Raw genomic sequence first — 12,602 nt, forward strand, 5'->3', positions numbered from 1 at the left:
GAAAAGTTGGAGCTGAACTTATCAACCAGAAGGTTTGCTTTATCTTCTGTCTCATTATTGGTGGCTCTATTTCCAATGAGCTCTGCACACAATAATGTATTGCCTTTGAGGTTGCAGGCATAGCCAAAGAATGCTTTGTGGTTGTCCTTGGCCCGGGATGTCAAACTTAGTCAAAATTTGGCTTTGTTAGACTTTATTTGTCCTCTGAGTTGTTTGTTTAGTTTGATGAGAGTGCTTTTATCCTCCTGCTGGGTGCTACACCTCATAATTTTTCCCATGATTTTCTTCCTTCTGTTATACAGCCTTTGATTTTGTGACTCCACCAGGGTGGCTTATTTTTTGAGTTATTTGAGTTATCTATTAACATGTTTGGACAGGGTTTCTGTGAACAGTTCTGCATAGCCAGCAGTGTTCTCAGGGTTTATGGGGGCTTGACATTTTGCCAGGTTATCACTTAATAGCATAAGGTTAGCCTTAGAGTAGTTCCTGAATATTACAGGTTTAGCTGGGGGTCCAGGTTTTATTTTTAATTTGAAGGCGACCATTTTGTGGTCTGACCTTACATTACAGTAGGAGGTATGCAGCACTACCACATATTAGTGAGGACCAGATCCAGTATGTTTGCACCCCTGGTTGGTGTATTGACAATCTGGTCCAGGGAGTTTGTGTTCACAAAATCCAAGAATCTCTGCCCCTGTACATTTGGTGTCATATAGGATTCCAAGTTAACAGTGGGGTAATTAAATTCACCCATGAATATGGTATTGGGTTGGATGGTTAGTATTTCTAGTAAGTTTAAATACATGGTATGGGTTTCCTGGGTCTTGTTGGGGGGGTCTATAGCTTGCAAGGAAGTGGTATTGGATTTTATCTATGGTGATTTATACATGGAGCAGATCAAGTGCATTGTCCTGTTTGATCAGCCTTGAAGTATATTTATTTTTGATGTAAATGGAGACACCTCCACCTTTAGTCCCTGCATATGAAGTAGCTGGCCTAAATGTGTGGAAGGCATTATAACCTTGAACTGTTGGCGAGCTCTCCACAACTATAAATGATGTATCATTAATGGCACAGATGTCAGTATTCTCTAGGATGAAGAGAGTTTCTAGGGAGTGGAGTTTTTTTGTATAGAGTCCTAGCATTGAGCATTAATACCGTTAGATTTTCTTGGCTTTGATTTGCTATGTTGAAAGCACTTTCAGTTTGGCATTACCTAAAAAAGGCACTATGGGGGAAGACAATATTTTAGCTATTCGAAAGCCTAGAGGGGAGAGGTGCAGACCATCCAAGGCAAAGCAGCATGTCTGCTGACCATCTCCTTCCAGGCTGAAAAATATTGCACCCCCTTAGAATGATGCTGGAAATTAAGCCATTATTAAAGTCAATCATCTTGTGTCTGTATTGTGGCATCATCCTTGGAAAAAGTAAAACACTGCTCATTGCTATGCTAATGCAGGCTGAGACACATATTCTGAGAGCTCCATGATGTCTTCATAAGGTCTAGGGAAGTTCGTCTCAGGTTATTTACTTACACATGGACTATGACCGAGTTTTATTGGTACTTGTGGTCCAATCACCTGAGTGCATGCGTAATATGGCAAATCCTAACTCCTGATAAGCAGCTGACCATGACTTTCTCCTTACTCAGCCTGGGGTGATGGACATCAGTGTGTCTCATGATGGAGACTTGAATGACTAGACTGTTGGATTGTGTGGTGGCTTGTCTTGTGGGGTTAGAAGTAGATGCTCCATGTGTTGATGTGGGTGTTGTTTTGAAAGAGGGCATTTGGGGCTGTTGAGGGTATTTGTTATGAGTACTTCATCTAGGAAGTCTTTGTGGTTTAGGAATGTTACATTTAAGTTTGCTTTGAATTGTGTGTGATAGGTGTAGTGTGTGTACTACTGACAACCTTATTGACATTAGAAGTACTTTTATGGGAGAGCTTTGCCTCCAGTGATATTGTGTAAATACATTTCTCACATACCATATCAGTTTGTTTGAGAATTATGTGGTTTTCAGTAAACATGAGACGATTTCTATATTGCCTCAGTATGCCTATATCCACTGAGTTGGTAACAGAGACAGTGGGAAAGTTCATATCCATGGCAACAGACCCTTTTTTATTGATTAGACAGTTGGAGTGAGAATATCAATCAATGTCAGGAGTATCTGGTCTGCAATTATTAGGACAGTGCTTGTCACTGCAGGCTAGTTGTCCTGTGTGCAACTAGGTATTTGAAAAAATTCAGTCATGCTTTTACAGGAAAAAATGTTACTCAAGGTGTCTGAATCTGTCCTGAGCAATACCAAACACTTGAGGGGAAACTAATATGTAGACCCTGAAAATTTAAGGATGAAGTATTTAGGCAGATATTCTGAAGTTAGAAATAAACCAATCAGTACTTACTTAAAACAAAGAATTAGCTTGTCTTAGCTTGTCAAGAATGATGAAAGCAGGGGAGTCACATGAATAGCTACTGCCTGGCTACTACTAGTGGTGGTCTCACCACAGCTTCACTTTGCTGGTATACAATGCTCCTTTGCTTCTTCTCTCACCAGAAGCATAACATTACTACCAATCACAAGATAAGATGCATGCCACAGTCTGTTTGGTGATCCAGTCTTGTCACAGATGATGCAAGGGTCTATAGGCTTGTTGTAGCCTTTGTAGTCTTTTACAGGTAAATGCCTTGAATAATAACCAGATCAGTCAGGAGCATTAAGCATAGGAACTCACTGTCCAACCAGAAACAGACAGAAATCAATGCACTCTGCTCCTTCTCTCACCAGGATCAGAATATAAGCACAAATTACAAGCCGTCACCTATAAAGCAGTTATTAGGCTTTCTGGTGATCAGCACTCTCCAGGAATAATGTCACTGTGCTCCTTCTCTCACCAGGAGAAAACAGAACCACTAAGTTATACTATCTGTGGTTTGACAGAAATCAACACAGTATAGAGAAGTACAGATGCAGGTCTAAAGAAATATGCCACATCTAAATATGCTATGACTCAGTAGCCGATTATATAATCCAGAATGTTGTAGAAAAAGGAATATTTGACATATTAAGATATTGGATACCATATGACACCCAATATGAGCAAACTTTTATATTCTCTGTTTGGACATACTGTTGCATTTCTTTTATGACTGTAGAAGGCTGAAACTGAAAAATACAGTGTAATATACAGTTATCAAACAACGCCAGTGATAAACCCCTAAAACAATGACATTATACTGTATAGTAACCAAGCAGCTTCAGTGAAACACGGTATTAGAAATGGTCTGCCTTGACAACAGTTACCCAGTGCTGACTAGAATGCATGATGTGGAAATAGACATCTAGTTACTTCATCAAAAGTCTTCACACTGATAACAATGTCACAAAGTCAGTATGATGACTATGCTTGTTATTATTAGACTATTTAGTGACTGTATCACTGCTTCTCTCAAAAGAGTAATTAAACATACATGGTATAATTGTTCTAGTTTCCATTTTCCTCATTGTATCCCCCAGAGTTCACTTATTTATTTATTTTGTTTTACAATTTCAAGAGGTTTTTGCCACTTTACAAGGAACTTCTTATCAACAGTGTGCACTAAAAAAGTACTTCATCTCTTAAGCTGAATTCTCAGAGATGAGCATCTGTTTGCTATATGATGTCTCTTTTGTTTTCTATGGTCTTTCCATAAGGGATTTTTACTAAAACATGATGCTTCTTAACCTGTCCTGCAACTCTGAAAATGGCCTAACACACTTTAATAAGGGTGTGTTCCTTCTCCACATAAAACCCTTTAATATTTCTGTCTCACTCACAAACTTTTCACCAAAACTCCCATATTTAACATTTGTTTACCGGGAAAGTCCAACTTGGAATTTGCCACTTTTCAGCAGAGGCCCAGGGAGAAACGTTCCAGATGCATGTCTTTGTAACATGAGAAGAAAGCCACACAAATGTAGGGATGACATGCAGACTCTACATAGAAGGCACCCTAGCCAAGAATCGAATCAGAGAACCTCTTGCTGTGAGGCAACAGCACAAACTGCTGCACCACTGCATCATACATATAATATAATATAATATAATATAATATAATATAATATAATATAATATAATGACGCTACTTTTTTAATTAAAGTATGTTTAAACAAATCTGACTTACCTGAGCTGATTTTTCCAAAAAGGCATTTCAACAAATGCATGGACTGCCAAATTCCTTTACCTATGAAAGGAATCACTTGGCCACCATGATGAACTGTGCCCTCTCTTACATTTAGTATGATCTCAGATTTGATATATTTAAGTAGGGGTGTGTGGGTGGCAACCCCCCTCCCCACACTTTGGAGGGCTTACTTTTGCTCCGTTTTGGTACCATGCTAGCCAAGTGATTCTTTTCACAGGGAAAGGAATTTGGCAGTCCGTACATTCATTAAAATGCTGTTTCAGAGAAAGCAGCTTGGGTAAGTCAGATTAATTTAAACGTACTTTCATTTAAACAAAGTATATCCGATATAATATAATATAATATAGTGTAATGTAATATAGATTGACATATAATGTCAAGGGTATATCTCAATCTCAACCCACCCTCCTAATGTCGAAAACTAAAGTTCATTGCACTGGCCATGCATTTTCTATGCTAGCACCTAAACTATGGGTCTCCATTCCTACTTGGAGATATCTTCCATGTTGCAGTTCAAATGGTGCAAATCCAGGTGAGGCTTTTATTGCTTCCCCTTACATCAACAAGGAGGCAAAGAAGGAGTTGATTTCTCATTCTCCCACCAATTTCCATAGATTTTATAACATGGACTGTAAACGATTATTAAATTACCCAACTAGCCCATCTGTCTGAGGCTGATATAAAACACCTGTTTCATTTATAGAAATCAGCAACATTAACTCATGGCTTTGGTCATGAAAGGTGTATTTCTCAGTAAGAATTTTTTGAGGGATTACTACTCTCTAAAAGCGCATTACTAATTCTTTTGCTATTGATTTTACACTGAATCTTTTTAGGGGTACTGCATCAAAAATTGGTTGCATAATCAATGCTTAACAGGATTTTTAGATGACCCTTACTATGTTTTAAAGGGGAACCTAAAATTTACATTTCTTTTCAATTGTGAAGGATTCCCATGACAGGCAAGGGTATCAAAAGATTCTTAAATCCTAGTTTAGATGCTCTTTTTGATGTAATGGACAAGTAACACAGATATGTGCTATGCTCTTCATAAAAGCAGGCATGTAGATGCTGCTTAAAATCCTAACCTTCATCTTATCCACTGCTGAATGATTATTCGAATTGTGACTATCTGTTAAATTTAAAATAAGGGTTCTGACAGGTGTTAAAATAAGTAAGTGGACTATTTTCTGCTCTTTGTGTTTACTTACCATATAGCAAGTCATTTCTTAGTCCAAAGTATGGGTATGAAGTGAAGTTGTTCTGGGCCTTGTTTCTCCTCCTACTCTTAAATACTTCCTGCAGCTCTTTGTAGGGTATAACTATCCCACAGAATCTTCTAGAACTTGAGAATGCCTATCTGGAATTTAGATTGGTAATATCAGTATTATCAAATAAAAGAGACTTCTGCTCCTTTAAACAGAAGGGGCCATTTTCTTTCTTTCGTTACATTAATCCTCACTAAGAGGTATAATAAAACCATATGCTTCCATTATGGGCATGAGTAGTTTCTCTTTCTCTTCTTAAGCAGTTTTCTGGCTTTCTGTACTCCTGAAGTCTTGATTCTGTTTCTGAATGTCTCTCTGGTTTGATATAGCAGGGAGAAAGTTTAAATGTTGACATTCTGCTTTCCACTTTTCTGAGGAATAAGATTGATCTATATAAATGTTGAAATTCTGCTTTCTACTTTTCTGAGGAATAAGATTCATCAATATCTTCCTTAGTTCCTACACCTACATCCCTCAGTGAATTCTTAACCATGGTCCCTTCTCTAGCAGTTTCTATACTGATATATTTTATTATTTCAAAACTGGGTCTTTGGGCAAAAATCATTATCGATTTGTCTATTCATTCTACCCAGAACAAGATCTTAGGTCCTTTACTCTCTTTCTGTTCTACATTTTATTCTTTACAGGCTCGAAATTTCTTGCAGTTATCTGTCTGAAGTTTCCCCCCACACCTTCCATAGCTGTTGCATTTAGGAAAGTCTTAGCCAATTACTACATCATTTGTTAAGTTAGATACTAGAGATGCTGGCTGGCTGAAAAACTTTCACGTGGAGGATTCATATCTTAGCCTGTGTTATATGGTCCTCCCCTTTATCTCTACACACAAATACTACTTCAAATTTCTATTTACTGGTTATTTCATACTTATATGTATACTGTGATCTCACCAATGTAATTGTGCTCCTTGAGGCAAATAATCCTTGCATTTGTTCATGATCTGCCAGAATATTACATTTAATAAGTTTAGTAAAAAGCACAGTGACAGAAAGAGACACCATATTTCCTGTGGTTAAGATGTCAACAATATAATTTACCATATGCATTTTTCAGGCACAGCTTTCTGGCTAGTATCACCAATATTCCATGTGTAATATTGCTTTTAATAACTCCATAGCACTTTGCAATGAGTCATTTTCTAGGACATGCTAAAACAGACCAGCTCAGAAACAAGCACTTGTTTTTATCTCCTGACAAAGGAGCATACTTACCTGATTTTTTATTATTACTCCTAGGTGTACATGTGTCTGACTTATGGGTTATAATTTCAGGTCTATATTAAATCAGCGAACATTTAAAATAGCGAACGCTGATTTAGCGACTCTTTAAGAGTGAAAGCTGACAATCCCGAAGACACGGAACAGATATGTTTTTCTGGGGGAAAAATCATTGGGCCATTTTTGGGACTTTGCCATTTCCTCCACTGTGTTGCGATCTTGGAGTTGGTATATTTAAGTAGGGGGTGAGGGGGGCGAAGCCCCCCACTTTATTTTGTGTTTTGAACTTTTTTTTTTTTTTTTTTGTGGAACAGCGATTTTTTTTTTCCCCTGGGGGGAAAAATTACTATTCAGTGTCTTCGAGATTGTCAGTTTTCACTTTTAAAGGGTCAATAAATCAGCGTTCGCTATTTTAACCCGTTTGCTGATTTAATATAGACCCATAGATTCAGTAAAGAACTGATCCTCTGCATATTTAACAACTATTTATTTACCAGACTTAAGGCTACCCTCAACTACCCATTTTCTTAAACTGCTAGGGAGTGACCCTTTACATTTATCCATAACCATGACATGCAGAATTTTTGTTACACTATTTGCATGAGATTTTAGTCTCAGTTTAAAAGTATCCATTGAATTTGCCATTTGTAATCTTACATGTCTGCCCATACTAAATTTTCAGCTGAGAAAATTAATGGACTGAGCTTCTGATGAAATCCCATTCTATTACGACTTTCTACCTTCAGTTTCTAGTTGTCCTTGCACATTGATTTAGTGACTTTATGATAAAAAAGTGAAGACAATATTCTGGCATACTCAGGTAGGGGTCAGTTTTCATTTGCTGCATAACTCTCAGATACCACCAGTAAGTCATGATGTCATCTTACTGTCAAAGATTCTTCAGGTGAGTACTTGGTTTTCCTAGTAAGGTTGGAAGTTTGATTATCATAGCTGACTGCTATAGATGAAGGCAAGCCAGGTGTTGGCTGGACTTTATTCTTTGAAAATTTGATTGAAGACTGAGCATGTGTATTTTCTGACCTATACAAGGTATGAAAATCTAAATGTTTGACATTATCTTTTATATAATCATATTGAATTGATGCCTGGCATTACTGACAGAGTGTAACACTATGAGTTACAAGGACTAAAGCAGGGAAGAAATCAGGAATAGGATGGTGGCCTGTTTCTTTGGGCCATCCCTACACCTTTTAATGGTGAGCTGAAGACTTACAGACAATAGATGACACCAGGAAGAACTTGTTAATTATTATTTTCAGTCACTAAAAACAATAGAGTAACAAGTGTAGCATTGTGGTTTACATTCTGAACAATTAGAAGAATGCAATTCTAATTCCTAGCATTACTGACTGGCATTATTGACAAACTGCTATCATATATGATATAGGGACAGGGTAAAATTAATAGGATATAGGGACATTCTGTCAACTCAGGGATAAGTAAGAGGTGTGTGTATGTGTGTGTGTGTGTGTGTGTGTGTGTGTGTGTGTGTGTGTGTGTGTGTGTGTGTGTGTGTGTGTGTGTGTGTGTGTGAAAATGTATATGGATAGTGCGTTTGCTAACACAATGCTTGAGCCACCAGATATGATTACTGCAGGAAAATACTGCTTAACATTCACAGAAACACCATGCAATTCAGAGAGAAGCAAATTAGCTAATAATTAGGTCTTTCCTCATGGCGGCTAATGCACTTCTGAATAACATTTCCCATGACTGCAGAAACAGGACTTTTTTAGCCACAGCTTTTTATGCCCATTCCTGGATTATTTCTGAGTCACAGGAAAAGTGTTTAAGATAGTTTTCAATGAAAAAAAAATAAGTTTTCTGTTTTATAGCCATTGCTTTGTACTAGTAATTTTAAATGTTAATGATCCAATAATTCATGTAGTTTAGGTATAACAAAATTCCTATTCTGTGATGTTGAATCCTAACAAAATCTTCTATGTCCACATCAATAAAAACATACTGCAACCACTCACCTAATTTTAAGTCACTAACTCCATAAAATTAAGATAACTCATTATTAACAATATTTTCATACCCAGTGGCATTAATCAGCATCTGCAGAATATCCTTGTTATATTCCACGGTGTACTTAAACATTAGTTCTTACTACTTGTCTGCTTACATAAATTTAACCAGTCATTCTGATGGTAAGCCCCTTATAATGGTTTGCTCATTCTGAGACTGTTTGTTTTTGGACCATTTCCAGATACAGACCAGAAAGACAAAGTGAAAATGAATCATAATAATAATAACAATACTAGCTGTGCAATAGTTAGCAATATTCAAAAAAAACAATAGCAGTATAGAGCAGAGTATTGCACACAGAAAAGCAGTTTAATAAAAAATAGCAATACATAGCAAAAATGCTAAACTCATCAGGAAGATGTTTAAGACAATCTTGCAAGAAATGGACAGAACAATTATTTGAAAACATACTTAGAAACGTCATTCACTGTCACAATTGTGTCTGGGAGGGGGGAGGGCAAGAGTTAAGTGGGGTAAGTTGATACGTCCAATAAAACAATGTGGTTTGGGACTACCTGATTGAAAGAGGTATTTCAGAGGTACACGGTTAAGGTTCCTATATATAGCACAAGCAAAAAGCTCCAATTCAAAGTGGATAGGGATGATTATGAAATGGGGAAAAAATTATGAAATAAGGAAAAACTGGAGTTTTGGATGCATATCCTTAGCGAGAGTAACAATAACTATACCGAATATTATATTCATGAGGCAACCAAAAGTTTTCTAAAAACTAAGCCAACATGTAAATGGAGAAAGAAGATTCTACCAACAGGGATGACTGCAACTTGGGGAGCAGAGAATAGGTAAGAGGGGGCAGGAATTTACTAGAGAAAACTGTCAAAGGAGCCAAGGTGTTGCCAGCAAATAATTAGAGACAAAAAAGTAAAAGAATGGAAAGTGGCCAAGAATACATTTGGACTTTAGGTTAGAGATTCCATTCCCTATTAAGGATTGATATTAAAGTATAGGAAAAGAGAAAGATATAGTGGGATCATAAGTGAAAGACTAGCACTGGTAGATTTTTTTAGTAGAATCTATAACAGAAGCTGCTCTTAAAAAAGGGATAATTAGTATGGGTTTTCTATCAAAATGTGGAAAATCTAAACAATTTTCCACTTTTTGATTGAATTTGTTATACGAATTTGGTAATACAGAATTATCAAAATGTCAGAAATGGTAATCACAGAATTGACATTTGAATACTGGAAGTTCCAATGTTGAAATTCTGTGTTACTGGTATTGTTTTTGCAGGGGGGGCAAGCCTCCCGCACTCCCACAACTCCTGCATATTATATTTGCAACTCTGAGATCACACAGTGAGGAAAAGGGTAAATTTCCTGATCCCTACTGTAGTGCGATCTGTTATCAGAACATCAATCCCATATTTGCGAATGCACACAAGTATTCGCTAATGAGGATTTGAACATTTCCAGATCAGCATTACAGAAAAAGGAAAATATGCATTCAACCATCCCAGTTTCACATAAAACACCATTCCACATTTTGATAGTAAACCTTAGTAGGGCATATAAAATATTGTTCCATAATTATAGGAATCAATCAGTGGAGGTTAGAAAAGATTGGGAAGAAAAATTAGATAAGGAATTCACAAATAAACAAAGGGAGGATATATGTATGGGTCCCACATATACAACAAAGTCTAAAAAATTTTGGATTTTTGCTTGTAAATTTTTGCTTAGGTAGTGTTATACCCCAAGCAAACCTCCAAAGAATTTTTCATCAAGTAGATTGCAAATATTGGATATGTGATGGGGAAGAATGACATAATTGGGAATGTATTTTTTGAGAATGTAATGAATTGGAAGAGCTTAAAAATTACCTGCAAATTACTTTGTCAGAGATATTAAAAAACATCACTATATAAAGAAACTAAATCCAACAATGCTGCCAATTCCCACCTAATCTCCACTTTACTCTATGCCCTTCCTATACTTACCTACCTTAGACAAACAGACCTAAACAAGCTCAAGGCTTGCTACAATAAAATTGCTAAGTTTGCCACTGGTGCATCTTATCGCAGCCACCACTGTATCTCACTTAGAGAACTTGACTGGCTTGAACTCCCTCATCTTCTTCACCTGAATCAACTCTCTCTTACCCACAAGTTAGAAAACCATCCTCTTAAAGTCCATCCTTTCAAAATCTTCTCCGGTCCTACTGGTCTACTAGACCACTACGCTCCAGCAAAAAGAATCTACTTCTTGTGACCAAACCCAAGAACTCAGCAGGAGAAGCATATTCTCCTGCATCATATCCAGATTATGGAACAATCCCCCCTCTATAACCATACTACCTTCTTGCAATCACTTCAGGACTGCACTAAAAACTCACTTAAAAAGTTTCTGGTTATGCCCATGCACCAATCTTGACTAGTAATCCTACTTTTACCTCCCCTTCCTCTCTGCTCCCTTAGCCACCCTGCCTCACACCGTCTGATCATTGTATTCCATCCTCTGCAGGCTCTGGCTCACCATTTACCCTCCCTTCCCTCCTCATTCAATCTCTCAGACCTGTTATAACATGCTTAACTACCTCACTTCATCTCAACTCCAAATACATAGACAACTGACTTACACCTAGCTTCCTCTCACTACCACATATACTACACACTCAGTCTTCTCTCTTACTCTTCAATCTTCCCCTTCCATCCCATTAGCCCTCCTAGCTTGTTCCACCTTTGTGTGGAGCTTTTGCTTTATATCTGCTTGAGTTTAGTGCAATATTTGTATATAAGATTTAGGTATATAAGTTTAGAACAGTATCTGTTTGAGCTTAGTACTATCTGTATATAAATCCTATCTTTATTCCTAGCCTCAAGCTAGATATCGGTATATCTGTTCATTACTATGCTTCATATTGTGTATCCGCGGTGGTGGTGCTGCGGTAGCATTGTCGCCTCACAGTAAGACGTTGTCCCGTTCAATTCTCAGCTAGAGCATCTTCTGTGGAGACATGCATGAATGGGCGTACCTTTGTTGAAGGTTGTGTGTTAGGGCTGGCAACTCAACACGTAAAAATCAACTGCCAATCATTAGCGGACCGGAGTTCAGCTGTGGCGACCCCTAACTGGGAAAAGCCGAAAGAAACAACAACTATGCTTCATATTGTATACATATCTAATGTTTACTGTAGTATGTATTATTTGCTATTGTATGTATATTCAATTGTTCTTCGTGTACTCTGCTGCTTATTTATTGTTTTGTGGAGCTTTTCTGTCCGAGCCTCCACAGAAAAAGGACTTGTGCCCAGTTGGAATTTCCCTGTAAACAAATGCAAATAAATAAATAAACAAAAAGATCAGAGATCTAAAATAAACTTTAATACTGTCTCTAGCGCCTTGGCTAACAAGCCTTCAAGGAGATAAAAAATGTTTAACAAAATCACACTTTATTCAACCAATCATTAACATACCACTAAACCAATTAAATTATCAACCTATAAAAACATCACATTGATTAATCTATAATAACACTTTCCAGTTACATTCAAGATTTAAACCTGCAGGTGCCAAAGTGTCAGACTTCAAAATGTATATTGGTCCTTTGTATAACAATCTTTTTTCATCTCAACAACATTATAATCTTCTACCTTTTCCAAAATAAAACCCCTTAAACACCTGCCCTTCCCCCATGACATAATGCATAATGAGCTGCCACAAGGCTTTCAACTTTATTATTTTTAATGTCTCTGAGATGCTGCTGTAATCTAACTCTAAAGGACCTTTTGGTTTCCCTAATATAAAAAAGGAGCATCTTAGTGTATAAATAACACCCTCACTACTACAATTAAAAACCTTCCTACAGACATAACCTATATTATTGATTTTACTAAAGGA

This window comes from Protopterus annectens, chromosome 5.part1 (assembly GCF_019279795.1).
Source record: "Protopterus annectens isolate FY-2018-M chromosome 5.part1, PAN1.0, whole genome shotgun sequence".
Lineage (NCBI taxonomy): Eukaryota > Metazoa > Chordata > Ceratodontiformes > Protopteridae > Protopterus > Protopterus annectens.